Below are 14,666 nucleotides of genomic sequence, written 5' to 3'. Positions count from 1 at the left end.
TCTATCACTACAAGGACTTCATTTCTCAAATACTCAAAGCAACCAAAACACGCTATGGCCAAAGAATATCAATAACAGTTACTTCTCAACTGCTTTAAAACACTGCTGCTGCTTTAAAACACTGCTACTGTTTCTAAATCAAAGTTCACCAGAACCATACGACGTAATCAGGCACTCCAGCAAGTCATGGTAGTTCCTTAGGTGCAATGCACATTTGAAATCAGAGATACACAGAAGTCCACCTGACCCTCAGTTTATTTTTGCCATCTCTTGCACTTGCTTTAGAACAAGAACGGCAACAGCAGAAATGTAAAAATATAGGCACTTTTTCCTTTTGAGGCTATACCACGATATTTGACATGAAGAATTAAAGCATAGAGGTATTCAGACAGTCACTACACTGCAGACATCTCTCAGAATCAGTATTTTATTATAAACCTGGATGTAGAGGCTATGTTTGTGATATTTGACGTCCTAGTAACTCCTAGCATGATGTCTAGCATCTTGAGCCCACAAACCATCTTCACACCCCACCTTTACTCATTTTAGTAAGATATTGTTATTAAAAGGTATTTTCTTTCATCATTCCCAAATGTGAGAATATTTATGCTTCCTGCCACCATTTTGGTTTGTACTTACTATTCAACTACTATGTAGTAGTTGTGTTTGATGATAAACATAATTTTTAAAAACAAACATGAAGTAATATTTAACACACAGTACTCTATGGTACAGTTAAAAGAAATCTATTCTGAAAGCCTGACATCTCTTAACACCATTTCTAATAAACTGACTGATCAGGTGTATGAAACAGATGTGTTGTGTGTAAGTGATGGAGCTCAAGACTCTTGTACATCACCAGCTTCTCTCTCTGATATCATAAGATGCCAGATGAGGAAGTAAAACTGTATCAATGCAAAAAAAACCCCAAACAACCAAAACCTCTGAAAGTATTCAGAGAGCCTGGATGTTTCATTCACATTTCATACAGTCACAAGGCATCTCAGAGCATGGCACATGAGTCCCAGATTGCCTGCTCAGCTTTCTGTCATGTTTAATACCAACAACAACTACTTTGAACATGCTCGTGATGGAAATTGGGGGGGAAAAAAAAGAAAGAAAAAAAAAGGAGAAAGTGAAAAAGAAGATTATAAAAAAGTATCCTTTTTAGTTAACCTCAGTGATATAGCAAAAGCATGTGTTATGGACAGCAGTTGTTCAAAGTAAGCTTTCATCAAGCACAAGGTGATACAGTTCCATCTCAGGCTCTACATCTCCAGGCCCTTTGTTCTTTCTAAAAGCAGCACCGCCAATGCACACCAAGCCTTCCTTAGACTGCAGAAAAACGTACGTGCAACTAAGGAGGTGCATACTCACCCACAGACAAACCTGTCTGATATATACTGCACCAGGAAGGTATTTCTCAAAGAAATAAAGATGCAAGTTGTTCATAAAAACAGATTATGAAACTATTAAGCGAGTTCTCCAAATATACTCGCACATGTATCTCAGGAGACAAGTGGGAACCTAAGCCAACCATTTAATGACAAAATGTGGATAAAATGTTCCTTTCTGTACTACAGAGCTAAAACCCCAACAGAACTGGAGGGGGACAGCAACAGAAGAATCAGGGGTGGAACTGCTACCTTATGTAAAACTTAAGGCAGGCCACACTTTTATATTCATTAGCCTACATCTGTTCTCTGATAGCAGCAAACTGTAGGAACAGTAACTTTAGGAGAATACTTCTATTGTAATGTCTTCCAAATTCTGACAGTTAGCTACAGACTTGTCACTTACCTCTCCAACCTTCCTTCCCCACTTCACACACCGACTTGAATGACTGTATCAGTTAATGGTCACATGAGTAGGTCATGTTCCCCTACGCACAAGAAAACAAAAACTCTTATAGTTAATAGAAGCTATTGAATTCTCCAGCTTATTATTTTCAAATCACTCTGTAGTGCTACTATCAAAACTTACTGATTCTTCTGCTGAAAGAGCTGCACAAGCAGATGTGTGCAGTCCATCCTGCACACAAGCACTCAGCACTGCTTGTCCAGCAGTGTACCTTCTATAAGCTACAAAACACTGCTAAGCATTATTACAGAAAGAAGCTAAGTGTTAATTCTATTCCTGAAAACTGCTAGTATTAGTTCCGAAATTCAAAACTAAAAGCATCTATAAAGCATCTGTTCCATTAGTCACTGTCTTATGAGAATTATCCTTTGTACCAGGGTAATAAAAAAGTTCCAGTAGACAATAAATAAATAAATAAACTGGCCAATCACCAAGCCCAGAATTGTTGTATCAACAATTCTCAACAACCAACAAGTTTACTGTCATTTAATATTTAAGCATGGAAGAAAATTGTGGTTTAACTAAATGACATTTTTTTCAGCAAAAACCACTATTTAAGAGACTACAAATATTTTTCCTGTTGCTTCCACATTACAGAAAGTCTCACAGTTTTACAGCTATTCAGCTGGATAAAGCAAAATCGGGGGGAGCGGGTGACAAATAAAGAGTTCTGCTTATACTTACTGGAGTGCAAAAACGCAACTTTATTATTACACACGTTAGTTTGCAGTTGTTCAAAAGGAATGCATCAACTAAATTAATCACACATTTAATCAGTTCCAATTTAGTACCTGACATTTCATGAACTGATATAAGCACAGTATTTCAGTTCTGCCTGGTTACAATGAACAGCTAAATTGTTATACTTAAATGTTGCATATGATATACAACTACAGAACAACTAGCCTCGAGGTTTTAGGATTTATGGCTTAGTGATTTTTCTACTACATTACTAATTTGTTTGTACATCTGGGTTGGTTTATTTCAGAAGAGGATAGTATGTTTAATGTCCATATCTTTCTAAAATGAGTAAAGGGAAAGAGGTGTGAAGATAGTTTGTGGGTTCAAGATCCTAGACATCATGCTAGGAGTTGCTAGGACGTGTCAAGTCTCACAAACGTAGACTCTACATCCAGGTCTATAAAAAAAAATACTGAATCTGAGAGATAGCTGCAATGTGGTGACAGTCTGTCTGAATACCTCTACGCTTTTATGCTTCATGTCAAATATCATGGTATAGACTCAAAAGGAAAAAGTGCCTATATTTTTCACTTCCATTCCATTTCTTGTTCTAGAGCAAATGTAAGGGGAGGCAAAAAAGACCCCATCAGAAAAAAAAATTGGGCAAATCTGAAAGGGATTAGAAATATTGTTCTGAGACATCAGTAAAATGAGGAGTCAGGTGGACTTCTCTGTGTCTCTGAATTCAAATGTGCATTGCACCTAAGGAACTACCATGACTGGTTGGAGCGCTTGATTACCTCGTATGGTTCTGGTGAACTTTTATTTAGAAACAATAGCAATGTATTGAAACATCTGATATGCTGTTATTGATATTCTTTGGTCACAGTGTGTTTTGGTTGCTTTGAGCATTTGAGAAATGAAGTCCTTGTAGTGATAGAATGTGAAGATGGTGAGAAAAGCAAGTATCCTTAAAATTCAGTTTAGTATGGAATCACAAATAGAGAAATGCCATTGTTATAACAGCTGTGTCCAACAGTGTTGTATGGCTAAATGATGGTTCCTTTGAGCAGAGTGGGCAACATAACCCCAGATAGATTTGCGCTGACTAGCTTAATATACCGAAGAATTTGTGGTTTAAATATTTATATCACTGAACTTCATCTTTGAAGTTAAGATCTTTGAATCTTAATAATTTTCAGCTTATTTGATGCCCTTTGCAGATATTTGTTCAGAATTTTTAAAATGTCAACCACGAAAATAAAACGATTAAGGAAAAGTATAACTTTATCATTCACTGGAAGTTTCCAGCAGCTCCAGAGGCCGGCAGCCCGAGGAAGAAAGGGACTCTTGTTCTCACCCTGCACCCAGCGCCCCACGCAACCTTTAAAACTCCGCTGGACACATAAAATAGCATTGATGCCCCAGCCCCGGCAAGCGAGGCCCTGCGAAAAGAAGGGCTGAGCAGATGTCCCGCAAAGGACAAGCCCTGCCCTGTGCGCTCTGCCGGGGCCGGGGGGCGCAGCCGGGCAGAGCAGCCCCCGCGCCCGGCGCGGAGCCGCCGCGCTCCCTCCTGTGGCCGCGGATCGCTTCGGCAGCGCCCGCCGCTCCCATCCCTCCTCTGACTTCCCCCAAGAATCCCAAAGGGCAGCGGATACTGAACGCCTCCTCCTTGTGCCGCAGATCTGCCTCCCCAACTTCCATTTAACCTCACCCTCCCAGCAGAAGTGCCCCGTTTCTCCTTGCAGTCCTCCTGCAAACGCGAGCGAGATTTTATCCTTCACAGGTAAAAAAAAATTGAAGACCGTTAATTTCTGTGTTGGATGCTTGTGAATGGTCTGATTTATTGTCAAGGATATAAAGCATTCAGAGGTTTGGTCTTTATTGGGAAATCCAGAGACCAAGCTCTGTGGCAAAGGCCATAAAGAGAACCCCATAAAAGAATTGGTTACAAGACTTGCATTATGAAATTACAAAAGTACAGTAATGGGATATTACTATCTACCCACAGAGATACTTAGTTTACAAAGAAAATTTGTAACCTTTAGCATAAAAAAGATGGCACCCTGAGAACAGTGAAAAATAAAAAGGTTTAGCTACCAGTAAATCTGCACCTACAAATAACCAAGGAAGGCACACTGACCTCACTGCATCATTTGAAAACTTTTAGATGTCATATTGCAATTACAATAATAACACCAGAAACTAATAAAGGGTCACAGGTTGTTAGACACCAAAATAATACAACTCCAGTCAAGCAATTCCAGTGCGACCTGGTGCTCTGTTAACATTAAAGCAAGCATCAAAAGGAAGAATCTCTCACACAGACTCATCTGCCTTCAAGCTTTTGCCCTCAGGTTTTCCCTCAGTGAGCTCCATCCATTAGAGCTGGAAGAGGAGCTCGGACACGCGGATGCCTGCAACTCCTGCCTTTTCAACAGCTGTGTCATTTAGTGGCTTTGAGGATAGTTAATGATGCTTATTAGCATGCTGACAGCTGATGTATCCATCATTAATACTGTTAGTGAATACAGCAGCAGTTAGACACTTCACAGTAACACAGATAAAGCTTGAGAGACCACATCTGCAGACAGAAGACTCTAGCTCAGTGGCAGTAGCACTCATCGGTCCATTTTCCTCAGCATTGCCATTACTCTAAAAGAAAGGAAATAGTTTTATGTTTTCCTGCCCACAAGGATATTGAAGTTAGTTCATTCAGCTGCAGAGTTCAACAGAAGACACATGAACAGACCTCAGCAACTTACGATGCTAGAGTACTGGAGAAGTGGGTTTAAAGCTTACCTAGGCTGAGGAATTGCTTAATGTCTTTCCCGTTTTCCTGCCAAGTGATTTTGGAAGTGCTAACTAGGGGCTGAAGAGTCGTAATTCACGAATTTACAACTCCCATGACACCTACTACAGAAGAACTTCTAGTTTGAAGGCAGTGAGGTAACTGGAAACATTACTGAAAGTCCTTCAAACTAACCTGCTTGTCTTTTACCTAAAATACCCCAAACTACTGCAGGTCTCAAGTTTCAGAGGAGCAGAGATAACAACTAAACAACGGCTTTTCTAGCTGCACAATACAAACTGACAAAGCTTCAGGAACTAGGCCCTGGTGTTGGCCTCACATAATGCTTTGCAAATGCTAGACTTTGGACTTTTGCACACCCAATACTTGGCATTGCCCCATTTGCCTAAACTCCATGGAGACAGGATATCAAACATAACCCACACATGGCATTTCCTCACTCCCTGCACCTCCTGCCCCAAGAAGTGGGTTTTAGCCTGGATTCTAAGACACACAACTTCTCTGTGTGCAAAAGAAACAGCCCCAGTACGTACGTGAAACATCTAAGTTAGGGAACTGACCCTCTTCTTCTAAAATCAAATTGTAAAACGTCCTGTTAGGCAATGCAAACAATAAAGTCAAGATCTAACACAAAAGCACACATCATACAGGCTGGAGAAACCCATAACCCATAAAGCCATTTTCACTGGGAGAAGAGTCAAGCAGCAGCACAGGTTGCCCTGAGATATTTGAAAACCTCCACAGATGAAGTTTGCACAAACATGACTGAATCAAGCCCTAAGCAACCTGTTCTGGCACCACAGCTGTCCCTGCTGTCTGCTGGAGGCCTCTCTAGAGACATTATGAGGTCCCATGAGTCCTCACTATACATGCCACCACATGCCATGCAATTGGACTTTGATGCTATTCTAGCCTCTGGAAGGCACTACTATGAAGCCAAATACAGATCAGTAAAATCTGATTCCATGAATAAGCCTTTGTATCTTACCAGTTTCAAAGTTCCAATCGGGCACAAAATATTCTTTGTTATGGGGAGAAGGCAACACAAATAATAATCAACTACAGATACTGCTGTTCTCCCATATGATTTCTGAAGCAAGATGCTTGAAAAGCCATTTATGTATAAAATACACTTTTCATCCAACTTTTGCCTAATCCCCCCCAAAATAATGAACTATTCCCACTGGAAACCAACTAGATAGTAGACCACTTTCTTTTCAAGAACAGAAAAGTTTGGGTTTTTTCACAAAGTTGCTAAACTATGAACTAGACTTTATGAGTTTGTGATAAACATTAACTTTACAAAAAAAAATACTGTGTTCTTTTAAAGGCCTATATTAGGGGAACAATGTTGCCTTTTTATGGCTATCTATTACATACCAGCTGAATTTCAATAATGAATTGTAATTCAGCACCATATCATCTATTTATATCTGCCATTTTCAGCCAACTGCAATTTACTGCATAATTTCAAGAAGTTTGGCCAGGATTTCAGCATAGTTGGCAAACACAAGCTGGCAAGCTCTTGGCCAATTAAAATCTTTATAATGACTATACCACCATATACGAGAACACTAGAAACGGGACTGGAGGAAATACAAAAATCTTGCAGTCGTGCTTATAGCACGCGACTCCTTCGCACTTCAGTGTTTCTTCGCTGACATTACAGTAGCACACTACAACTATCCCATCAGTCTTTAAACTGAAGATGCTCCATGTTCCAATTATGTTAAAAGAGGATTATCCATACTTAAAATACGGTTTACTAGAACAAACGTTACAATGGAAAGTATTTGCTAACTAAATGCATAATACATGTTCAGCCAAAGTACTAATTACATACTCCATCACTGAGTAACAAATACGTATAATCTGTCCTTTTGGATTTCAAAATGAAGACAAATTATTTTACAAAACTTCTTCCAGCAAACATTTCCAAGTAATCTCCATACAAATTCATATCAATAAAGGATAGAATACATTTTCTCATTACAAAACTTAGACTCTTGCCAGACAGAATGCAGTTTCCAAGGTAGGAGTTGTCATTACTAGAGCAATATTCAGTCAACTATCTTGACAGTCCATGTTCTGTTTTGCATGATTCCAAGATCATGTCACTTTTCCCCATTGGCGTCTCAATACCCAACAACATGATGCTGAGCTCTGACATGCCTGTAGAGATTACTCTATTTTATGCGATACTGCAAGAAAAAAGTTGGTTTAAACAGAAAACGGTAAGTCAATTATGAGAAAAAAAATAGTACTGCTACATTTCACTTCTAAGAACTTTCCTAGGTCAAAAGGTTATATATCATCAGCTTCTAAAACAATTAGTAAAAGCCTAATTATAGTAGTCTTGCATATTATGCTGTACATTTTATCTGAGTTGCACAGCAAAACTGAATTTATGCAACATAGTTTCAAAGTATTCTAAGGAAAGTACAGAAAAAGGCAGCAACTTTGGTCAAGCAGTAAACACTACCAACTGCAAATTAATTGATAAATACATATTTTTTTGTTTCCCAGAAAATCTTGTCTCAGACTGGGGACTCCAGCTAGAGAAAGGTGTGTTTGAAATGCATATCCAGACTCAGGAACAGAGAGATGGAGCACCCACCAGCATCAGCTGCACCAGAAAAGGTGCAGGAGGAATGCATATATGTAGGGATGTATGATGTCCAGAACTCCTTAATCTGACATGACTAAGTTGCATTCTTTCAGAATTCAGGGGTCTTTAGCCAGTAGTGCAAGCAGGGCTTCCTTCTCCATCTTTGTAAAGGAAATGAGGATTTCACTGTTTCTTGTGCTCATGCTCTTTTGGGATCAAGATCATAAGAAAACTGAATGAAAGGGAAGCACTAGGTAGGCAAGTGAAGAGTAAAATGCCACCTTTTTCAAGTTTGAGCAGTACAAGGCTGTATACACCATCTTGGCAACAAGGAAATGCCAGAAGTTTTTTGGGTTTTTTCTGGTGTTTTTTTAATGTGGTTTAAGTTGCATCCTTCATCAAATACTCATCCCCAGTTACAAAGTTTTTAAAGACTCCACTAAAATTCCACCTTAAAGAAACTCATATCTTTTTTAGCAATACTGACTGAGCACAGAGTGTCCAGGGAGGCTCAGAAGTCACCTAGGCAAACAGCTCTAGGTGGGCCTGCTTGCATGGGGAGGTTAAACAAGATGACCTCCAGAGATCCCTGTCAACCTTAACCATCCCGTGGCACTCTCAACCAAACTCCTACCAAATTCCACAAAGGCATAATTTCATGTCTTGCCATGCTCAAAGAAGGGACATAGAAAACTAAGTTTCCACTGCATCTCATAAGATCTACAAACTGGTTTTAGTCCATACTGCATGAAAAGAGAAAAAAAACAAAAACAAACAAACAAAAAAATAACCACACACTTACAAATTGTACTTTAGAAGGGGGTAGTTTAGGGCCTAAAGTAACAAGGCTACAGGAGGAAGGAAGAGACACAAGGAAAGAAACTATATTATAACAAATAGAAAAGCTAAGCTGTTTTAAAAAAAATACACAGTCCACAAGATTTTACAGACTTGCCATTAAATTGCAGAAACTCAAACACTGTATCAAGTGATTTGGAGAATACTCCAGTGAGTCAGGGTTTCAAGAGAGGTTTTCAGTGGGGAACTACAGAAGGCTTTGTTTCCCTTCTCCTATCCAAAGACATCGAAGCAAAAGAGGTAATAACGGATAACTTTAACATCCTCTTAATAAATAAATTTTTAAAATAAAATAATAAAAAAAACCCCACCAACATTTACTATCAAGGGATGTTTCTGGAGGAACCACTGCACTGTCCCAATCCATTTTGTCCCTAATACAGAACCTGTTTCCTCTCCTGGCATTACCCGCCATCCTGGCACAAATAATGTTGTTACTCCAAGATCTGGCAGTATACCTGAATGTTAGCAACAAATATCTCAGTGTTTTCCTTTTTTGTATACATGTTTACAGTTATTTCATTTCATGCTAGCTTGGAAAACTACCATTCCATTATTTAATGAATTCTGAGGCATTCAAGAATATAGCCAATTCCAGTTTGCATTGGATGAAAAAAAGAAGAAACATGATCATTCAGTTGTGCTGAAGGGGAAAAAAAATAGGAGCAATCTGGCATATATAAACTATATACAAGTTCTGAGACATCTTCAGCGAATCCAAATCTACAAATACAAATCTATAAGGACTTACAGATAAACAATGTCTTCACTGGATCAAGACCAAGGACAACACCTTTTTCAGTCAGAAGGATTGAGGTGTTTGGTATCACAAAGGAATGTCCCTTTGCACCACAGCACAACACGTTTAAGGAAAAGCAATTTATTTTTTGCAGAATTAAAAAATCAGCAATGCCTAGCTGGAACGCACTGTTTTGGAAGAGGACCAAAAGCTCAAGTAATTGCAATGGACTGGAAAGGCCTTCACCCCCAGGTCAGCAATTTACATTCCAGCCAGGCTATTTATGAGAGAAAGCAGTTACCACCAACCACCCTTTGAATACTCAATTTGCCATTTCTGGTACCATTGCTGAGGTGCAAACACACACAAATACCATGACAAACCAGTCACATGAACTACTTCAGCAGAAGAGTCCAAGACTGAGGTAGTGTACAAAATTAATTAGTCGATTACTACAAGATGACAAAGCTGGGTCTGCAATAAAACTCCTCTCTATAGGCTGCAGTTTCTGCCTACCACAACAGTGTCAAATACAGAATCAACCTAAGGAATGGTAAGTAAAAATAATCTTTCATCCTCCATGAGACGGTACACTTACTACAGTTTGATATAAGTGATGAGTCAAATAGAAAAGAAAGTCCATATTTTTCCTCTTTCCCTGCCAGCTAACATTAGTTCCACCCCACTTTCCCAGTTATTTCTTTAGTTCCCTCCCTCTCAGCTTGCTTTGTGTCCTCTGCTTCTTGCTCCAGTGAGTTGTCCTTTTTCTCAGTGCTGTGTTTGTCACTCAGAGTCCACTTTCTCATTTCTTTCTTCACTGCTTCTAACTTAACTTCCAGTAGTCCTCTGCAAACACTGACTAAACATAAAAATTGTAAAAATTAGCAAGTTTTATCTTTAAGACTTCTGCATCTATAAAGCAACCTTTAAGTACCTAGATTCTCAGTATATGCATAAATTTTTCTGTATGTTTCTAAAAATCCCAAGTGTAATAGAGATGCAATAAAAGAAAGAAAAAAGAAGAAAAAAAGTAAAAATTCAACCATGACTGAGAGTTAGAATAGGAACTAGAAGTAAACATCCTCATTTTCAACTCTGAGTGAAAGACAAGCTTCAAAATCATTAACTGTCTCCCTTTGCTTACAGCAAGAGGTCGCAGCAAATGTCAAACACAAGAGAGCCGTTCAATTAAGGGCAACCTTACAAAATCCAAACTGTTACCAACAGCAGCCTAGACGTCATACTTGCCCCAATGTCTGGACAGCCCCTATTAAACAAGACTCCACAATAAAGAGCTGCCAAGCTTTAACGTTCAATGACGAGAAATAAATTTATTCTCTCAAGAAACAAGTCTGCCATACCACAGGATTGGCTTCCTTATGACTATGTCAGAAAAAACCCAGCAAGCTAACTTTTCCCACCTGTCCCTATAGCCTAAACCAAAAGTTACATATATGGACTACCAGCAGAGTAATTTAATCACAAAGCAATAAACAGGAGATTGCTACTTCAAACACTGAAAGTAGGTAGACAGCATGTTGGCTATTCAGAACATCTATTTAAAAAAAAAAGGCACAAAACAAAAACAAACAAACAAAACCAGCAAACTCAATGATGAATAGGAATACAAAGGCAATGATTTGGGAGGGGAGGAGGAGGGCATATTAAAAAAAAAAGTAACTAAACACAGTAGTTTTATTCTACGGCAGTTTTATTGTTGTACGTTGAATTCTTTAGAAAACATAATGTGAATTATAGCAAATTGTCAAAACAGTTTTAGAATAATTCATCTGCCATACAGGGGAAAAAAAAGTATACAGTTCCAGACAAAGAAGCATTAAAAATATTCAATACTAAACCTCTTCCTCTAATTTTGAAATGATCTGAGGATAAAGGTTCTTTAAAACCCAGAAGCCTGAACTATGGCATTATATAAAATCTTCGGGCCTGTGTACATCAGTCAGAGCTCCAGGCACATACAGTACGAAGTCAGAGCGAGTTTCTGACTACAGAAAGAGTTGTGCACTATCAGCACTGCACCCTGGATGTTGTACATACAAGACCAGCTGTGCACACAGAAATTCCTGCATGCATTAGTTTGAGTGTTATCAAAGGAATTTGAGATTAGGTTTGGTTTGGTAAACACAGAGTTAAGGAAAAAGGAAGAGTTCTATTTAGTCAGATATCTAACTTGGTCACTGTATTAAAATGTCATTCTTAGAGAGCTAAAGGATACAGATTTCTATGATTCTATGTAACCACGGAGGTAGTGGATCAAGGGTTGGACTTGATGATCTGAGAGGTCCTTTCCAACCCGGCTGATTCTGTGCACTGCATACTCACTGCATTTCACTTCACACAGTTCACAAGGTTAGAAGAAAAAAAATAATATGGTTTTGATACCCATCTCTAGCATGCAGAAAGTCTGTTACCAGAAGTCTACAAAATTAGATCCTAATGTTTGATATTATACAATATTTTATCTAATAGTTTAACTATGCTTTCACAGTAAGCAAAAGCTACTGTCCAGGCAGCCTTCCTGAGCAGCCAAAGACACGCAAACGATCAGCTGGTGATTTCCCTGGGCAGAACGCAATACTCATCTGCAGGGCTTCAAACAAGTATTTTGAAGATATTAGGACAGAGAAAGAACAAGAAATAAAAGCAAATTAATAATGACTGATTGTAAACAGCAGCAGAGATATGCAGCACTATACACGACATTTAAATATTCTGAGAAACTGACATCACCACGCTGGCCAGTACCGTATGCAGGGGCTGAACTCGGCAAACACAGACAAGCCAAATCCTGCTATTCTTGAAGCTAACAATAGTTTTTCTTGAACTCCAGAAGCAGCAGGAAAAGTTGACTCTCACCTGACAGCATATAATACCTCGGGACACACATGGGCAAAGACACACGCAGAACACCCCACTGAGCATCTTCCACCTTCACACTGTCCCTGGGAGCAGGGCAGCAGGTCTAGGGTTGCGGACCCCGCACTTTGTGCGTTCAGAGAGCTGCGCTTTCTTCCTCAGGGCTCAAAGGAAAAGCTTGCGAATCAAACTGCACATTCTTACAGGATTTGGGTTAGGTTTTTTTCCTCCAAAAAGTACAGTAATTCTGTTGTGGAAAGCTTCTGAATACAGTCAAAGCATGCAATATACACACATCATGTTTTTTTGAGGGGAAAGCAATTTCTGTGGTACTCCATGCTTACCATAAGTAACTTCTAAGTTTGACATATTCCGGAGTTTACTCACAAGCGGAAGACTCACAGGCAAAGGGACAGGCAGACCGGCCGGAGGATAAGGCGCTCCCGACCCGCCCCGGGCCGCCGCCGGAGCCCACCCGTGTGTGGCCAGCTCTCAGCCGCCCGGCTCGCCCCCGCCGAGGCTGCCGGTGTCCCCCAGCGCCGGGAACCCGCACCGCTCCCCGGGCACCCCACGCACCGCTCCCCACCCTACCCTTCGCCTCCCCGAGTTGCTGCCAGTCCCGGGAGGCGGCGGCGGAGGCAGCGCCGACCCCCGCCCCGCTCAGCCCCACCTGCCCGTGGCGCAGCCGCCCCAAGGTGACCCCCTCCCCCGGGAAGGCGAACTTTGGGAAGCACTCACTTCGGCGGAGCGCCGGGATGCCGCCGCCGCGGAGGGCCGGGGGGCGGTGCGGAGGCTCCGCCGGCTGCAGCGCGCAGGACGGGCTGCGCGCTCCCTCCTCCTCCTCCTCCTCTGCCGCCTCCTCCTGCCTCTCCCCGACGACTTTCACTTCACCTGCAGGCAGCCCGGCTGCGGCGGGGCGGGCGGCTCCGCAGCTTTCCGCGGGACCGCAGTCACTGCGGCAGCGCCCTCCCCGCACCGCGGGGGGAGCCGGGCCGGGCCGCACCGCGCAGCGCCCGCTCGTCCCTCCGCGGGCCGGGGCGAGTCCTGCCCCGGGGGCACCCGCAGCCCCTGCGGGGAGGGCCGTCCCGAGGCCCTCCGCAATTGCGGAAGCCACGCGGCCCCGCTGCGCGCAACCCCCGCCCCGGGATGCTTTGCCCAAGCTGCTTGCCTGCAGCTGCAGGGTAGGGATTGCCCCCGTGCTGTCAATCACCTCCCCGGTGAGGGACTATAAATATTTATTAGGCATCCTAATAGCTGCATCTAGCTAGAGGAGCACTTTACTCGCGTCGCTTCTGTGATTCAAACCCCCCAAACCAGTCCTACACGGGTATAATCTTAACTAGCTCACGCACTGGCCCGGTTGACTCGGCACTGGGGAAGGGCTCTCCTGCCACAGCCAGCTGGAGAGATTTGTCAGAAGGGCACCAGCGTGTGCCTGACACCCGAAACCTTCCTCTCTCCTTTTTAAGGACAGATGAATGTTTGCTGGCTTGAGTGGTTTCTCTCAGAATATATCCATCGGCAGGAAGGCGATGTACTGTCTTCTTCATTGGGAACATCACATTAGCAGTTCTGTTCAGACAAACGGGGCTTTTACGCTCTAATCGAGCTATGAAAGATATCTTAAGCAAAAATCTGGATGCATAGGGAGCCCAGAAATAGGAAGCTAATCTTGGATGTAAGCTGACAGAAAATGGGGATAAGAAGTGATGGACTTTCTACAATGGCATGCATGTTTAAAGAAAAACCAAATCGGGATCTCTCAAGACAGAAAAAAAAATGTGCATGAAGGAAATATACTAAATCAATGGTTTTTTCAGATGGTTTTGCTTTTCCCCCTTACAAAAATGATTCTTGATGCTGGGTGGCATACAACCGCACTGGTAGGAATTCCCCAAGGTTACAATACCTCCTGCAATGGCCATCTTTGTAAATTTTGCTTATCTGAAAATTTAAGAGGCAAGAGCAAGAGAAATTAAGACAGGTAGCCCTTAAAAAACATAATTACAAAGTCACAAGCTTGCATTAGCTTATTTTGATGAAGGATGGTGCCTTTGTTTTGCAGGTATTTTAAAATGTAACACAATTTTGGTTTCTGCTTTTAGGCACCTCCTGTTCCGAAAGAGCTGGCAACTTCTGTCTAGAAGGTGGACAGCCTGTGCTTGACCTTTCTATCACAAAGCATGGAGCTTTGTCTGTATAGTGTGCTGGTCAAAAAACAGCAGCTCTGA

At 41.5% G+C, this 14,666-nt stretch overlaps 1 protein-coding gene across 1 annotated transcript in view; it reads right to left on the bottom strand.

Moving 5' to 3' along the window:
* KIAA1217 (KIAA1217 ortholog) overlaps positions 1-13,467 on the bottom strand; it is a 356,899-nt gene extending 343,432 nt beyond the window's left edge. The window contains exon 1 of the mRNA XM_051802248.1: positions 13,174-13,467. The gene's annotated coding sequence lies outside the window, so the exon portion shown is untranslated. The remainder of the gene's footprint in view (positions 1-13,173) is intronic.
* Positions 13,468-14,666: the final 1,199 nt, after the last annotated feature.

This window comes from Manacus candei, unplaced genomic scaffold, assembly GCF_025592945.1.
Source record: "Manacus candei isolate 608988 ecotype Guabito, Panama unplaced genomic scaffold, ASM2559294v1 h1tg000056l, whole genome shotgun sequence".
Taxonomy (NCBI): Eukaryota; Metazoa; Chordata; class Aves; order Passeriformes; family Pipridae; genus Manacus; species Manacus candei.
The sequence above is the reverse complement of the archived record's forward strand: the minus strand, read 5'-3'. Positions and strand labels throughout refer to the sequence as shown.